Source organism: Polistes dominula, unplaced genomic scaffold, assembly GCF_049000335.1.
Source record: "Polistes dominula isolate Pdom_NZ unplaced genomic scaffold, Pdom_raw_medaka contig_22, whole genome shotgun sequence".
Classification (NCBI taxonomy): Eukaryota; Metazoa; Arthropoda; class Insecta; order Hymenoptera; family Vespidae; genus Polistes; species Polistes dominula.
Window position 1 is genome coordinate 1,585,134 of NW_028300966.1, and position 16,915 is coordinate 1,602,048.

At 32.4% G+C, this 16,915-nt stretch overlaps 1 protein-coding gene across 4 annotated transcripts in view; it reads right to left on the minus strand.

Moving 5' to 3' along the window:
• The window catches only part of Sema2a (Semaphorin 2a), a 221,444-nt gene that overhangs the window by 135,670 nt on the left and 68,859 nt on the right, over positions 1–16,915 (minus strand). For 2 of the 4 annotated variants that reach the window (XM_089173151.1, XM_089173149.1), the window contains exon 1: positions 1,664–1,887. The exons of the other annotated variants lie outside the window; for them this stretch is intronic. The gene's annotated coding sequence lies outside the window, so the exon portion shown is untranslated. Of the gene's footprint in view, positions 1–1,663; positions 1,888–16,915 lie in introns of those variants that run through there. 4 annotated transcript variants of the gene reach the window in all.

Sequence of the window (16,915 nt, forward strand, 5' to 3'; positions counted from 1 at the left end):
GAAGGGAAGGAAAGGGAAGGAAAGAGAAGGAGAAGGGAAAGAGTGGGGGGGGGGCGTGCTATTTTCATCGATAAAGCTCCTTTACTTTCCTTTGTAATTGCTTCGCCGTAGTCGAAACAGCTGCGCTCAATTTCGTATCACCGAAATGTTGTAAATTTACAGTTAAACTCGAATAAGCCTTAAACTAATTGCGTTAAATAGAGAAGAGAAAACCTATCAGGAATTTCGTATATCTACCAATTACGAGTTTAAATTTAACACTCAATGTGTTAATTAATGTTTACGATATTGCTAACGTCCTTAATAAATAGTTCAAGTTTGAATGTGTATGTTTTTTTTTTTTTTTTTAATTGACGTTGATTCTTCTTATCCATTAATCAATCAATTAAAATTTATCTCAATTGTTTTTTTTTATTGAAAGAAGAAAACAGTTTTAAAAGTAACACGCAATTAATCGTTAATCGTACGAATGATCAAAGTAAAACAAAAGAAAAATAGTCAGAGAGGGATGATAGGAATAAGTTAACAGGATGAAAGTATAAAAAGGAAGAAATAAAAAGAAAGGAAAATAAGGATTCTCTCTCTCTCTTTGGGTTTCGTCAGTTTCTTTGGTTCTTGGTCCACTTGAACGAAATTCTCTTAATAACTTCGATGATTACGCTCAACGGCTTCGACAAGGATAGAAAGAGACGTTAATATCTTTTCTCTCTTTGATTAGGGGGTACCTTCCATCCCTATAGTCGTCTCGAGATGTCTGTCAGGGGTAAAGTAGAAAATAAGAAAGAAGAAAGAAAATGAGTAGGAAAAGGACGAAAGACTACCACCAAAGTCTTTGCGTATCCTTTTTATGAACGATTGACCATTCGCAAGCTTCGAATTCTTCGTAAAGAAGAAGAAGAAGAGGGTTACTACTACTTTACCCATGGGAAAACTTCCAATAGGATCTTTGAAGTTTTTCGTAGTAATGTTTTAGGTCGCGAACTAATTTCAAACAATTTTTATATCCTCGATCAATCAATACGAACCACTACTCTTTCTTTCCCCATTCCTTTTTTCGAAATATATCCTGAAATTTATTACTACTACTACTACTATTACCACTCCTTCAATGTTTTATGTAAAACTTTGATACTTAATCGAATTATTAAATTGGATAATCGTAAATGATTTTTTTTTTTTTTTGAGGGAGAAGATTAATTTGAAATTGTTAAGAATTTTACATGAAAATGCTGCAAATAAAATTTGTAAATAATTGATATGAGTGTTCCTTTAAAATCATATATGGTTAAGTTTATTACACACACACCCAAACCACTACTAACACTAGAACTTTCAATAATTTCGTTCAAATATTAATTTAATCTCATTCCTTCTTTCTCTCTCTTATTTTTTATAAAAATTTATATCGTTAATGTTGTCTATAAAAATTTCACTTCAAAAACAAATCAATTTCTTATATTAAAAAAAAGTTAAAAATCAAAACCAAGATATATATATATATATATATATTTATATATGAAAATAATCTTTTGTAAAATGGTACATGTCAGTAAACTTAGTTTGAAAAGCAAAGGTTCAATGACAATTTCTACAAAATGAAACACTATCAATTCAGGTATCAAGCATAACACGATCAGTGATGGCAATGCAAATATTTAATTACACGAAACGTTGAACCAAATTCGTTGTCATCGTCACCATCGTCGTCGTCGTCGTCGTCATCGTCATCGTTCGGTAGGATGAGGTTTCGTCCAACTACTATAGTTACATTTGTAGTTTGCAATTGGAGTTGCAGTTGCAGTGGCAGTTGCCGGTTCAACACCGACTAAAACGGATGCAGTAGAACCCAGCATCGAGTTCTGTCGCAAGCCGATCGCAAATAGCAGTTGTATTCATTTCATAGAATGAATACGCGCGTGCGCGACGTGTATTCTAAACCAATCACTGTCTATCTCTCTCTCTCTCTCTCTCTCTCTCTCTCACACAGATATACACACACATACACACATATATTCATCTTTCCCTCTCTCCCTTTCGATATCGTCGAATAATCGCATTTCGGATATGCATCCGTCGTTGCTGATACGTTTGATTGTGCTCACTCCGCCGTGGTAACGATAATCGGTAGAATGTGTAATTCGAGTCGAGAGAGAGTGGGAGAGAGAGAGAGAGAAAGGTTGTTCTCTCTTCCGTGCGATCGAACGTGCGAAAATCAACGAACAGGCACACACACACCACCACCCTCGCGATTTCCGTGTACCCTTCGTTAAAATCACTAGTAAAATTTTTCTTTTGTTATCGACCGTCAAAGTTTGTACTTCGTGTGATGGGAAAGGGTGGGCTGGGGTTGAGTAAAGGGAGATTCGCAAATAATAGTTATCTCGTCTAAATATACGGGAAAAAAAAAAGAAGAAAAAAATAGATGAAACATTTATCTACGAGTGAAAAATACATTATGACGTGGGGGAAGGGGTTGAAACAAAAATGATTGTAAAATATGATAAACAATTTTATTTTTTGATTATTTTTTGGGTCATTTTAAATGACATTGAATTAAAAAGGAATTGAGAAGATTACGAGAAATGTTGAATTGAAGAAGAATTAAAATATACAACTGCAAGAGAATAGGTGAACTCGGTCAATGATAATCTCGAGATAGTTGACTCATAACTAGAACTAGTAATAGTAGTCTATCTACGTAACAAGCCTATAATTCGAGACAGGACATAGAGTTTCCTATAGCTGATGGAACGACGATTATGTCGCATTGTCCTCGGGATTTTATTGTCGATCCCCGTTGGGAGAACGATAACTAATAGGTTGTTGCCTGTGCGCGACCGGATGGAATTGAAATGAATGATTTAATAATGCCACCCGATATGTAATTATTTATATGAATGCACTTTGATGGAGTGCTTGTCAGACTACGATAGAAGAAGAGAGAAATAGAGATAGAACAGATATAGAGTAGTAGTGGTAGTAGGTGGAGGAGGATAGGAACTGAATAATTTGGGATTGAAATGTGGCCAAGCCGCATGGACGCATAAATTGTCGTGAAATCAACAATATATTCATTGAGCAAAGCGCAATGAGTATGCATGTATGTGTGTCTGTGTGTATGTATAAGAAAAAAAGATTTTAAAAGAAAAAAAATCTTATCGTTGCAATCTATTATTGACTATATGCAACTTATCACAATGAACTTTAAATATTATAAGAAATAAAATAAAACAATCTTACGAATTGTAAGATAAGATCATTTTTATGAAAATCTTATAAAATTGTTCTAAAATCTTAACAAATAATAAATTATTAATTCTAGAAGTGAAATAGGATAGATAATAATGATTATCATGACACAGAGAGTATCGTTGTATCTTGCGGTCAATAGGAAATTCACTGGATCTCTTATGAAACGACGAACACACTCAACTCTCTCTCTCTCTCTCTCTCTCTCTCTCTCTGTCTATGTGGCAGCAGCTCGTTGTAGAGACGAGAGACTGGGCTTCTCCCTTAATTAATGGAATTAATGACCAGAGCGACGTGTCCTGGCGCATATGGTGGATGCTCGACGTAGACTAATCTACTGTCGGCGCAGTGCTCTCACTGCTGATCTAGTACGATGCAATCGTTAAGACGTATACGTTGGTAAGATGAACGTAGGTTGTAATAAGTGATAGTAGTGGTGGTAATAGTGATGCTGATAGTAGTGGGTAGTGATAGTGATATCTTTACAATGATGTTATATATATGTTTTATTCGTTGATTCGATGTATAAATATATACATGCATTATTATTACAATATGTGTATGAATATAAAATATATAATTTATATAATTATAATACACACACATATATTTATATAATTTATATATATTTATTTATATGACAATAGTAATGATGGTAGTGATAGTGGTGGTAGTGATATCGAATCAACGAATAAGATATATATATATATATAAATATATTAATTAATTATTATTATACTATATATGTGGTATTAATATATAATATATAATTTATTACACATAATTTATATAATTATTATTATTATTATATTACATGACAATGTTAGTGATGGTAGTGATAGTGGTTATAGTAATATCAAATCAACGAATAAGATATAGATATATATATATATATATAAATATATTCATTCATTAATATTATACTATGTGTATTATGTAATATTGTGTATTATTGTAATATTATAATATTGATATTAATGCAATTATTTATATATGCATATTATATATATATATCAATACTAATCATTGTTATTCAAAAGCATATACATTTTTCGTTTACATACATACGTTAAAACCACTCGCGAGTATAACGTATTACGTTAGACTCGATTATCTTTCGCATTGTCCATTAATTATACCGTATGAACAAACACGTACGAACGTGAGGGATCATTATTCCGCAAACACGAGAGAGAGAGAGAGAGAGAGAGAGAGAGAGGAAAAGAGAAAGGGGTTCTCGAATAAATTCGCACAGAAATTCCCATTGTAGCTTTTAATAAACGCCCTTTGGATGTGTTCGTAGAAACAGACGGGACGAGAAAAACGGTTAAGAGAAAGAAAGATGAAAAAGGAAGAAGTAAAAGAAGAAGAAGAAGAAGAGAAAGAGAGAAGAAGGTGAAAAAGAAGGTGGAAGAAGAAAGGGAGACGAATCGGATCGACGAAAAGGAAATCTAATTCGGTGCGAAGAAATTCAATCTCGATAAACGACGAATCGTAAAACGACACAACGTTCTCTCTCTCTCTCTCTCTCTCTCTCTTTCTCTCTATCGGTGTGTTCTTCTCTTTCTTTCTTTCGGCATGACGAAAACCTCGTAATAAATTCGACTCGCGTTTAGAACGATCTCGTATCTCTCCCTCTCGTTAAATCTCGTAAAGGGTGGAAAGAGAAGGGGGGAAAGTCAAGTCATTCTCTCTCTTTTTCTCTTTCTCTGTTTCTCTTTTTCTCTCTTTCTCTTTTTCTATTTGTTTCTTTCATTCACAACATCGACTTCTTGAAAAAAAAAAAGAAAAAAAAAAAAAACATGAAAATACTTGTTGACAACGGCTAGTTTCGATACAACCAACTACCAATAGACGAAAGAACGAAATAGGAAACAACTATAGGTGTGGATATATTTTTATATGTGTGTGTAAAATAAAAAAAGAGTGTGAGAGAGAGAGAGAGAGAGTTCGTAGTTCCGCAGTAACCCGGATTTGCGAAAAGATTGCACGGTCCACCGGTCCGGAAAGAACAAACGGTGCTCGGTGAACCGTGTTTCATTCGCGAGTTTTCCACCCTCTCTCTCTCTCTCTCTCTCACTCTCTCATTCTCTCACTCATCCTCTCTCATTCTTTTCCTCCTACCCGTTCCCTCCCAACCCCCTTCTTCATCATCCAACTCCGCCACGCGAACATTCCTCGAATCCTCTCTCTCTTTCTCTCTATAATATCGATTCCTATATATATACCTTTCTTCTACTTTCGGTATTACGACTTTTGCTCCAGCTGTAGATAAATATCTCTCGATAATACTTGTTTCTTTTTTTAGTTTTTATTTTATTTTATTTCTTGAAAAATTAGAATGAACACAGGTACTTGGAAAAAAAAAAAAAATATTCTCAACGCAATCTTCAAACTGGATAAACAAATTAATCGAATTACATCAAAGTATTATTAACAATTTTTCAAGCATACTCTATTAAAAGAAAATTAAATTAAAATTAAATGTGTATATATATATATGGGGTGTGTCATTTTTTTTTTTACAAAAAAAAAGAAAGATTTAAGTTTCCGGTGTCGATGCAAAAAAAAAAAGGGGGAGAAGGTATGGGTTCGTCACATGATCAACGATTCCAGATGTTACTTTTTAAGCAACGACCCAACGTTGAGATATTCGTGAAACGCAAAGGGTGGGTGGACTTACCACTACTATTACTCGTGAAACTAAACGTCACGAAACTCTCTCTCTCTCTCTCTCTCTCTCTCTTTGCTTTCACGTGTAACGCACGTTTTCCCTAGACGTTAAAGGTATTATTAGTTCGCGTAATTAACGTAGTCTCGTGGAAATGTGCTTATCGGTGACGTTGGCCCAAGCACATACAGCAGTTTGATAGAATGAAATTTAATTCCATATAAGAGAGTAAGATTAAAAAAAGAAAATAAATACAAGTATATATACATATATAAGTTTGATATATTACTTTATGAAATTTGTTAATTCGTGAAATGACTTAGCTTAAACCTCTAAAATAATTTTACAGTGACATATTTAAATATGAAAGAAGACCAAATAAGATACTTCATCTAGGTGGTATCTAAATTTACAAAAAGTGTAATTAAAGGTGTAAAATTTAAATTAGATTTGATAAAATAAAATACCTGTTTCTTGTGAATTTATATATATATATATAGCTTTTTTTGTTACTTCTTTAAAATATTAATTTTAATATTTATATATAATATAATATAAAATAAAAATATATATATATATATATATATATATATATATATATTATATATAAAATAATAAAATATATAATTTTAATATTTATGTACTCGTATAATTAAATTTCTTTTTTTATGTTTTCCTAAAAAATATCAAACACCATTGTGGTTTTTATGAATTAATTAAATTATACAATTTAATACTGACATATATATATATATATATATACATTTATGTGAAATACATGGAGATGCTTAAAAAATAGAAGAAAATGTAAGTTTCTTTTTCTTTAGAAGAAAGAAGAATCGTTAGATCCTCTGTATCAAGAAAATAAGAAGAAAAAGAAAAAGAAGAAGAAGAAGAAAAATAGATAGATAGAAGAGAAATGACCAGTAGAGAAACAGGTAATCGAAGAAAAAATAAAGAAAATAGAAAAGGAAGAAAGAACATTTTCTCTCTCTCATGGGAGCCCTTCGTCAGGATTTTCCTCTTTCGTTGCCGAATCAAAGGAGTCCAACAGCCGATTTTCAGATCGCATTTCAAGGGGATTCGAACGGACTAAACGTAATCGATCTCCGTGAGAATTCACGTTCTGTAAACCATGAGATAGAGAAAGAAAGAATTACACACTTCACCTCTCTCTCTCTCTCTCTCAAACTCTCTCTCTCTCTATATATATATATATATATATATAGATTTCCAATGATAACTAAGAAGATAAAAAAAAAGTATCAAATATTATTTTACAACAAATGTGATAATCGATAAAAATTCAACGTTAAAACCATAATTGTCACGATACAATTTTTTATAAAAAAAAAATTGAAAGAAAAAAATGTAAGAGGCTTATAATCAAAAAGAAAAGAAAAAAAAGCAACAAATAGAAAAAGTAAATAAAGTTAAACGTGAAGAAGATCAGCAACGTTATACGAGAGAGTATCTTTTATCTGTGAATTAAATAAAAATCTACATATAGTCGATTTGAAAAGTATTAAAACAACAAGAAAGGATAATGCGAGTCAAATATGTTCGAAAATTGTGGGAAAAAAACACACACAGAGAGAGAGAGAGAAAGAGAAAGAGAAAGATTCCGAAATGGAACGTCAGCACGCATTGCATATGACAGGCGGGAATACGAAATCGCTTTTTCACTAACGGACAAGAATATATTTATATATATATATATAATAATTCCTACACGCACGATCGAATAAATATCGATGGGGCACGAGAGCACACGAAACCACCCTCACAACCACCACCAACCACCACTGCCTGTGCGTACCGCGTTGGGGCTTTTTGAGGATTTTCCAAAATCCGACAGAAAACTGCAGGCATCCCCCTCCTCTTTCCCTCTCCCTCTCTCTCTCTCTTTCTCTTTCTCTCTTCTACTCAATGTCGTTTCCTCTTTATCTCATTCCCTCTCTTTTTTTTTTACTCCCACGTGACCATCCGTTCGTTCGAATTGTCCAAACGCCCGCGGACAATCTCGATAAATGCCGCTTCGACAGCCGGTCCGGTCCGGTTCAGTACGGTACGGTACAGTACGGTTCAGTCCTTCTCTTTCCGTGAACCATCCACGATTTTTATCCTCTCACTTCTCTTTTTTCCTCTCCCCCTGTCGAAAGGTCGCAGCAGTAACCTCGTTCCATCTCGAACCACCCCCTCCACCCCTACTCGTTTCTCCTTTCTTCTTTTCCGAGTAAACAGTAAAAAGAGAAAATCAAACGAAGAAAAAGGAAGTAACAAAGAGATAGGGGTGAGTTAAACAACAAAAGAAACAACAACAACAACAACATAGAAAATAGTCGAAAGAGATCAAACAATCGAAAGGTAGCGCGTTTTCAGTGCGTTTTCCTCGCTGGACGATTTGTTGAGAAGCAAATTTTCCCTTTACCAACCCTATCTCTATCCCTTTTTTTTTTTTTTATTCTGTTTTGTTGTTACCTTTATTTCTTTTTTTTTTTTTTTTTATAGTAACACATAGTATGCAGAGTCTTTTTCTATTCGTTTCGGGGTTTGGCTCTGACTACACACGGTAGATTTGGTACATGGTTTGTTCCCTTGTTTCGTGGTAGAAAATCGAAACGTGTGAATAGCACCAGAACATGTTGAGAAAAGAGTAGTATAGTTGGTAGTACGTGCCGTTTCGTTCGTTTGCACGATGACACTGAGCAATCTCTGCGAATTTCGTCTGTCCCTTTTTTTTTATCTTGGGGTGGGGGAGGGGGTCTCTTTCACACTCTCTTTTATTTCATGTGGTTTTCTGTACCTTCTAACACGTGTGAGAGAAAGAGATAGAGTAAATTACAAAGGTGTTATTAATATAACTGAATGAACGAGAACTGAATGTTTGTCTATTGACACAGACTGTATTTGAATATGTCAAGTCTGTGGGAATTATAACATTAATTTAATAACATTTACCATTAGTACTATATCACAGTTGTGTTAATTTAAATGGGATATCATGGTTATACATTAAAATTAACGAAGCGAATTGAAATTTTTCGAAAATGATGGAAAAAAGAATACTAACTGATTATAATTCCATTTTTGTTTCGAATACTACAAACAACACGTTTTTGATGATTCATGGGATGGATGGATTCGCCATTATTAACAAGGAACATTATTTTTGGACACGAACAAGATTCTTTTGGTTAACTTTCTTTTTGGTGGTCTGTTTTTCGGAGCAACCGATTTCTTGGCATCCATCCAGAAAATGTTTGCCCGTGCCATACTCTAAAAACCATTGCACGCGAGAGTACCTTTCTCTTCTTTCTTGTCTTTTTCTTTTTTTTTACCCCTTTGATGCTCTCGAACGACCAAGTTCATTTTCTTTCCTTTGATAAGGTGAAAAAAAAAAAAGAAAGAAAGAAAGAAAGAAACAAGGAGGAGGGAAAAATCAGATCGGGGATTCGTTCGACCGTGTGAATGCATCTTCCAACATAGTTTGTAAAAGTCAAAGTTCAGAGAAAGGCAATGTACTTACAAGAAAACAAAAAACAAAAATAGGATAATCCGTGATTGCCATAAGCTACTGCTGAAGAAAGAAAATGAAACATCAGACTCTTGATCGATACAATATACAGTGTCCAAAAATAAATATGCAAACAAACATTTCAAACATTTGACCAAACACTTATAATCATATTTTTACAAATAGTCGTTGAAAGATAGACATGTGTGTAGATCAAACATGTGTTAGAAGTGAAATGATTCTTAACACATACTAATTCACTCATTCACTCATTCACACAAACACCAACACACACACACACATTCACTTAGAATAGGCCAGTATCTACTTGTCAAGCGTATCTCGTTTCTCTAATGCAACGGATGCCTGACCTGGACCTAAACTCGAGCAAAGAAAACGTTTGAGCCAATGAAAGAGAGTGAGAGAGAGAATCACAAGGACAGAGTTATAGTAAATCGTCGAGGTGTCGATAAAAACGAGATAAAAAAGGATGACAAGAAAAAGAAGAAGAAAAAAAAAAGGTTGTCCTGATGTCGATGTTCCTGTAAAAGAAACTACCACTACTACCATCAATACCACTACCTAGCCCCCATCTTCTTCCATTTCTTAGTCCCTTCTTCGAGATAAGGGACGCATCTATCAGCTCGTAGATGTCGAAGTCACTTTTCGAGCCGTTACTTTGCCGTCTTCATCGTCAACTACCATTCAGTTTATTTCTTATTTTGAGAAGTATATATGATGGGGGCTTCACTACTATGTTATGGTGTTCCTTTCAAGTTTCATCTAACTTACCAAGAAGATGTGGGATTATATGGGAAAGGGAGAGGATTACGTTCAAACAATCAAAAAGAAATATGATAAACTATGACAATAATAATAGTCAATAAAAATAATAATCAAAGGAAACATATCAATTTTACGAAACACGATTTTAATAAATGATTTTTATAAATCCAACGAGAGGAAGATATGAAATAAATAAAATTTACTTTATATATATATATATATATATATCTAAAAAGAGAATTGAATCGGAAAAAATGTAGTTGGAAATGCATCCGAAAGGTAAGAAGAGTACGAGAAAGAGAAGGAGGAGGAAGAGGACACGATGAAATTCATAAATCATAAACTCCCTTCATCTTTTTTTCATTTTCATTTATAACTTTTATGCTAGTAGCAAAAAAAGCAGTTATTCCTTTCGTAAACTTACAAGAATACTAGCAGCAGCAACAGTAGTAGTAGTAGTAGTAGTAGTAGTAGTAGTAGTAGTAAAGTAAGAAGAGAAGGAAAAGAACTGTAAAAAATAAAAATAAAAAAGAAAAGATAGAAGGAATGGAGAATGAGAAAACGAAGAAGAGTAAGAGAGGGGTGTGTAAGAAAAGAAATAAGAAACAGGTAAGAACCTCGAGTTTTTTTAAATAAACGTTCTTACGTCCCGTTATTACGTCGTCGAGGTCTCCATCCAACTTTGTTCCCTGGCAATATACAATTATACAATAATTTGAGAAGCAGAAGCTAAAGCTCGACTACGCGTATTTCATTCCTAACCACCCTTACTACTACTATCATCAAGCAGCAGTAGTAGCAGTAACAGCAACAGCAGTAGCAGCAGCACCCCTTAACCACCCTGTTCCTTCTTCTATCCATCCACAACCTTGCCCCTTCCCCTCCCCCTTTCTTTTCGTTCCTCTTTTTAGTACGATGCTTGCTATCTTACAGTTGGAGTGCTACTTCTCTCAAGGAGTCTACTGCCAAGATAGCCAACCACTTTTTTTTTATCTTCCTTCCTTCCTTCCTTCCTGAATTTCCTTTCTTTTCTTTTCTTTTCTTTTCTTTATTTATTTCTGACGTGAGTAAAAGAGAAAGAGATAAAGAAATGGATAGTAGTAGTAGTAGTAGTAGTAGTAGTAGTAGTAGTAGGAGTAAAGGAATGGTCAGACGAAAATACGAGTAATCGTTATTACGATCAACGGGGTCTTTTGCATTCGTCGGTTTCTAAAACTTCTCCCACCGGCAACTTCTTCTTCTTCTTCTCATTCAAAATGAAAAAAGAGAGAGAGAGAAATAAACGAGTAAAGAAAGATAAATCGATACTATTCAGTTCACTTTACTATTAACTCTCAAGGAATCTTTGCTGAACAACAAAAATCCATTGAGTTTCAAATCTTTCCTTTTTTTTTTTAGTTCCAAGTTTAGATTCTTTATTAATTATTAATCATTGTTTGTTTGTAGAAAAGAAGAAAATATTTCATTTCCATCGATTTTCTTTCATTATTTTCTTGTATTTTTTTTTTTTTTCATCTTAAAATATAAATCTGAGGGGATGTGGGTGTTGCAATGTTGAAATATTTTATCTTTTGTATTCTAATTTGATCGTTTTACGATTGAATATAAAATTATTCTAAAACGTGACGATTAACGATTATTATTAATAAAGTATGTGAACAAAACTCATCTATGAAAAATATCTGGGAGGGGGAGGGAGGCTGAAGGGGAAGGATTAAGGAAAAGAAAAAATCTACGAAACGAAAATGTTCATAAAACCCATTTTATCTGAGATTTTTCCTTTTTCTATCAAAAAAAAAACAAAAAAAGAACTAAAACCCTTTCGTACTTTCTAATTATCGAGTACAGGTAAAGTACTAGGTAAAACTTTAACATGAGATCGTTTCTTTATACGAATGTGATAGAAAGAAATCGATTGGATCTACACAAACGAATCGAGCCAAAAAAAAAAAAAGAAAAAAGAAAATCAAAGCTAGGAAGAACATTCAATAAAATCTCGAAACACACAGATCGAGTTACCCCCTACCAACTTTCCCCTTAACCAGTACATACCTCTAACCACCCTGTTTTCCTACCTAGGATGAAAAGGGAGGATTAAGTATTTCCGATAAAGAGGCCAGAGAGTAAAAGAAAAAAGAAAGAAGAGAAATAGAAAGAGAGAAAAGGATAAAATGTTGTGAGGGTGAATGTGAGGGTGAAATCGAAAGAAAGTTGAATATATATATATATAGATGTACCTGGCAACGAATGGAGAGGAGACTTTCTGTGCTTAGAGAAGGTAATAGGAAACAATGCATGGTAACCATGGACACCAACGTTCGTTCAAAGCTCTTCTGACATTTTCAAGAGTAGATTTAGGCAGTTGGAAGAGAAGAGAAAGTATAAGTATCGATTGAAAACTGCCTATACTTGTATACGTGTGTATTCTTTTTATATACAAAGGGTGTCCCTTATTAGAATTGAGACTGACATCGTCAAATATTTATTATTGATATGGAATATTCGATATTATTTCAAAATCAGGAAGATACATATATATATAATATATGATATTTTTTTAAATATTTATATAAATAATAATTATTTAATATCTTAATATATATATATAAATTATGTGTTACGTTGTTTGTCTGCAATAGACTCCTAAACTACTGAATCGATTTTAATCAAATTTTGCACACTGTGTGCAATTTTATCCAACTTGAAAGATAGGATTGTTTATATCTCAATTGATAATCGCAATATTATTTTATTAATCGCGGATTATTTGTTTATTAACAAAGAGTCATGATTATCTCTGTTAGTTCGATAAGATTCTAACAGTTGGCGGTATAAGGTAATTCGTTGAATTAAAGACGTGTGTATCGGGGACTGATTGTGAGCCACAGCAATGCATGTCGGGGCACCCCTCTCTAGTATATATTATATATATTACACATTAATAATATTTTAGTTAATACTCGAAAATAAATTTATAATACCCCATCATTCTTATCGTTATTATTAACTTTCTTATAATACTGATATATATATATATAAAATATTGATATTAAAATAGGACACCCTATATGGAAAAAGATAAGGGAAAGAAAACTGAAAGAAGACAGGGGGATTTGATAGAATATATATATATATAAGTTACGAAGATATATATTTTGCATTTACGTGTCCTATGTGTATTCTCTGTGTATGTGTATCGAATAAAGGACTGGTAAGTGTAGTTGAACGATCGTTAACCATCATGTAATCGTTAGCTTTGAAACGATAGCCAAAGGATGGTCCAAAGGAAAAGGAGGAGTAGGAAGAAGACTTTAGGTTAGTTTAGAACTCGAAACCATGCTACCTAAAGTGAAACTTCTCGATGGACAATGACGTTCATCGAAGACCTTGGATAGTGTCTTTTCTCTTACGTACATCTCTCGTGAGATTACTATCGTTCAATGTAAAAAATAAAGTAATAAAAAACATGACTAAATCGATACAGTGATAAGAATCTTCTCAGAGATACGATAAGAAGAAGAAATGGTAAACGAATGATAGAAATAAGAATAAAAATAATAAGAAAAATAAGAAGAAGTATTTTTTAGTTTTGTTTTTTGTTAGCAGCAACAGCAAGGCCAAAGTTAATTACTTTGAAAAATAACTGTTTCCTTTATCTGGCACGAGTATAGAAGAGAGTACGGACCATTAATCTAAGCGTTAACGGTACACGCCAGCGATCCGTGTACCTTCTTCTTCTTCTTCTTCTTCTTATTCTTCTTCTTCTTGCTTGAAACTGCACCAAACGAAGGAAGAAATTGGGGGGGGGGGGGGTAGTTGAGTAGGTTGAGCAGCAACTGCTAGAGGGATGATTTTTGAATGTAGTAGTAGTAGTATTAGTATAAGCAACGAGTTACGCGAGAAAATATGTTTTACGTGTGTAAGTACACGAACGTTAATTGGTGGGGTGTGATACTAAGAAAAACTAGTCTACGAAATGTTCGAACTTTTTGTCATCAAATGTTGTTATAATAATTTCAATTTCTATTGTGTGAATGTTAAATGAAAAGAATGAAAAAGAAACTAAAAAAGAGAGAAAATTTTGTTTTTAGTTTTGTAGTTTATTTTGATAATATTCAGGGTAGATGTTATTTATTAATTAATTTTATCGTCTGAAAATAATAAATCTTCATTTATTTTTAGATAAAGTAACCTATTTTTGTTACACAGATCAGTGTATCAGAAAAAAAAAAAAATAAGACAATGAAAAAGAGTTAGCAAAAAAGGATGGGCACATTTATAACCCAAATTAATAAGTTGACGTTAAAAATACGATTATAATGAAAGAAGTAATAAATAATTGAAGTAAGAACTGTAATCAATGAAAGGGTAAAAGCTTACAAATCGAGGTTATCGACAGAATTAAAAAAAAAATTATCTACAGTACTGCAACCTAGATTTAACCCTTACAGTGCTATAAACGCATATACGTGTTTGTTAATATTAATAGAAAATAATCTAATGTTTTATATTAATTAATTAAATTATATTCATCGTAACGTAAAAACTTTAATTATTATTGTAAATATAATTTATTATTAGAATTTATTTCATAATAAATTATTACTTGCCTAAAAAAAAAAAAACATTTTAATTAAAAGTATTCACTGAACTTTTCACGAGAAAAAAAAAAGAAATATGAAAAAAAAAAAAACAAAAAAAACAAAAAAAAAATGAAAATTATCAACGACGCGATAGTTTCTTTTATTTCAATGAAATAAATCTGGTGTTAGTTAATTTTTGAAGTTTAAGGGTATGGTGTGTGTATAGATCGGATAGTAAGGGTTGGGGGTGAGAAACGATCGAGGGTGATTTCGAACCATTAGGTCGCGCTCAGGACGCGTTTACCGGAGGATGGATGACTCTATCCGTCGAGCATTAATCTTCTCTCTTGGCTCATCCAAAGGTAGCCCCTCCCCCCTCCTTACCCCATTCCACCCTCTCATATACCCTGCTTGTTTCTGTTCTCTCTCTCTCTCTCTCTCTCTCTCTCTCTTTTTCCTTGTAAACGTCAATTGAATAACATGTCGTACTGAAATGATGAACACTTTATAAACAGTGATTTTGACAGTGTTTCCTACAACCGTATGAAATTTTCGTCAAATTTGTCGTGAAATTTTCTCTCTCAAGGTTCACTACTACAATCAATCTACTTTGTACATTTTCAAAAGAAAACTTAAAACATAAGCACCACCACTAACTAGTACAACCATCGTTGTCGTCTTATTTTATTCCATAACGAGATCCGAGACAAAACCTCGTTGTTTCATAACCATAAGGTTAAAAGGATTGTTCTAAAGAAGTTGGGAAAGAAGGGGGCGGGGGGACAGGGAGGAGGAGGGGGATGGGGGAGGGGTTAATTAATAATTTCATTTTATAAAGTCTTCATTATACGTTTAACTCGACATTATAACTGGATTTTTTTTTTTTTTCATTATTTTTTTAATCCCCATTTAATATTAAATTTATTATTATTATATTCTTTTTTATATGAGGTTAAAGGAGATTAATTTTTACGTTGCTTTCAGTTCCTTTTTTTTTTTTTTGGTTTTTTTTTTTTGAAACATATTTTACTATTTTTGTGTATAAATGTTTTAAAATTTAACTTTGGAAAATATGAAATTTATTTTATTCTTTTTTTTTTTTTTTATTGTTTAATTGGGTCATGAAAAAAGCTACCAATTTTTAACGATATGTAATCGAGAATAAATTATTATTATATTTTAAATAATTTAAAATAAAATCATTTTATTTCTATATTCATTTTATATAATTTCAAATCTTCTTTAGTCTTTTATATTATAAAATAAAATTATTATTTATTATATTATTTATGTAATAAATTATACGTGATTGAACCAAGTAAAAACCAATATCTATAAACCCAATCTAAATTTATTAATTAAAATATTAATTAAAAAAAGAAAAAAATTAAATATTATTATACCTAAAATGTTATTTAATTTAATTTACAATTTATTCCTTTTCATTATAAAATATTTTCAATTATAATAAATAATGAATATAACAAGATACGATTTGATCTCAACTTTATCAAACTAAACTGATTGAACAAATTAAAAACCAATAACCTAAAGCCAATCTAAACTAATTAATTATAAATATTATTTTAAAAATAAATAAATATTATTATTCCTAAAATGTTATTTAATTTAATTTGAAATCTATTTCTTTTCATTATCAAATATTTTCAATTGTAATAAATAATGACGATGACGAGATACGATTTAAAAAAAAAAGAAAAAAATTAAAAATATAAACCGAGAAACGCGTAAAAGAAGAATATAGAAAATCAAACCAAATGGAAGAAGTGACGGGTTAGGGGGATGGGTGGGGGGAGGTGGGAGGGGGGTTGCTTGATATCGAAGCAATTCTCGAATCGAGTTTGAGAGTAATTAAAATCGAATAGGATAGGATAGGACTAGTAGTAGTAGTAGTAGTAGTAGTAAATTCAAGAGAGTCCAAACGGATCACCATAATAATCGTTTTACTCGTATATGCGATCAAGATCTACTTCCTCAACCCCCATCCACCCTAACCCCCACCACACCACCCTTCTTATTCGCGTCATTCTCGAGAATACCGATCGCTCTTCGAGAAACTACTACTCCGTAGTAAAGTTCTTAATTATT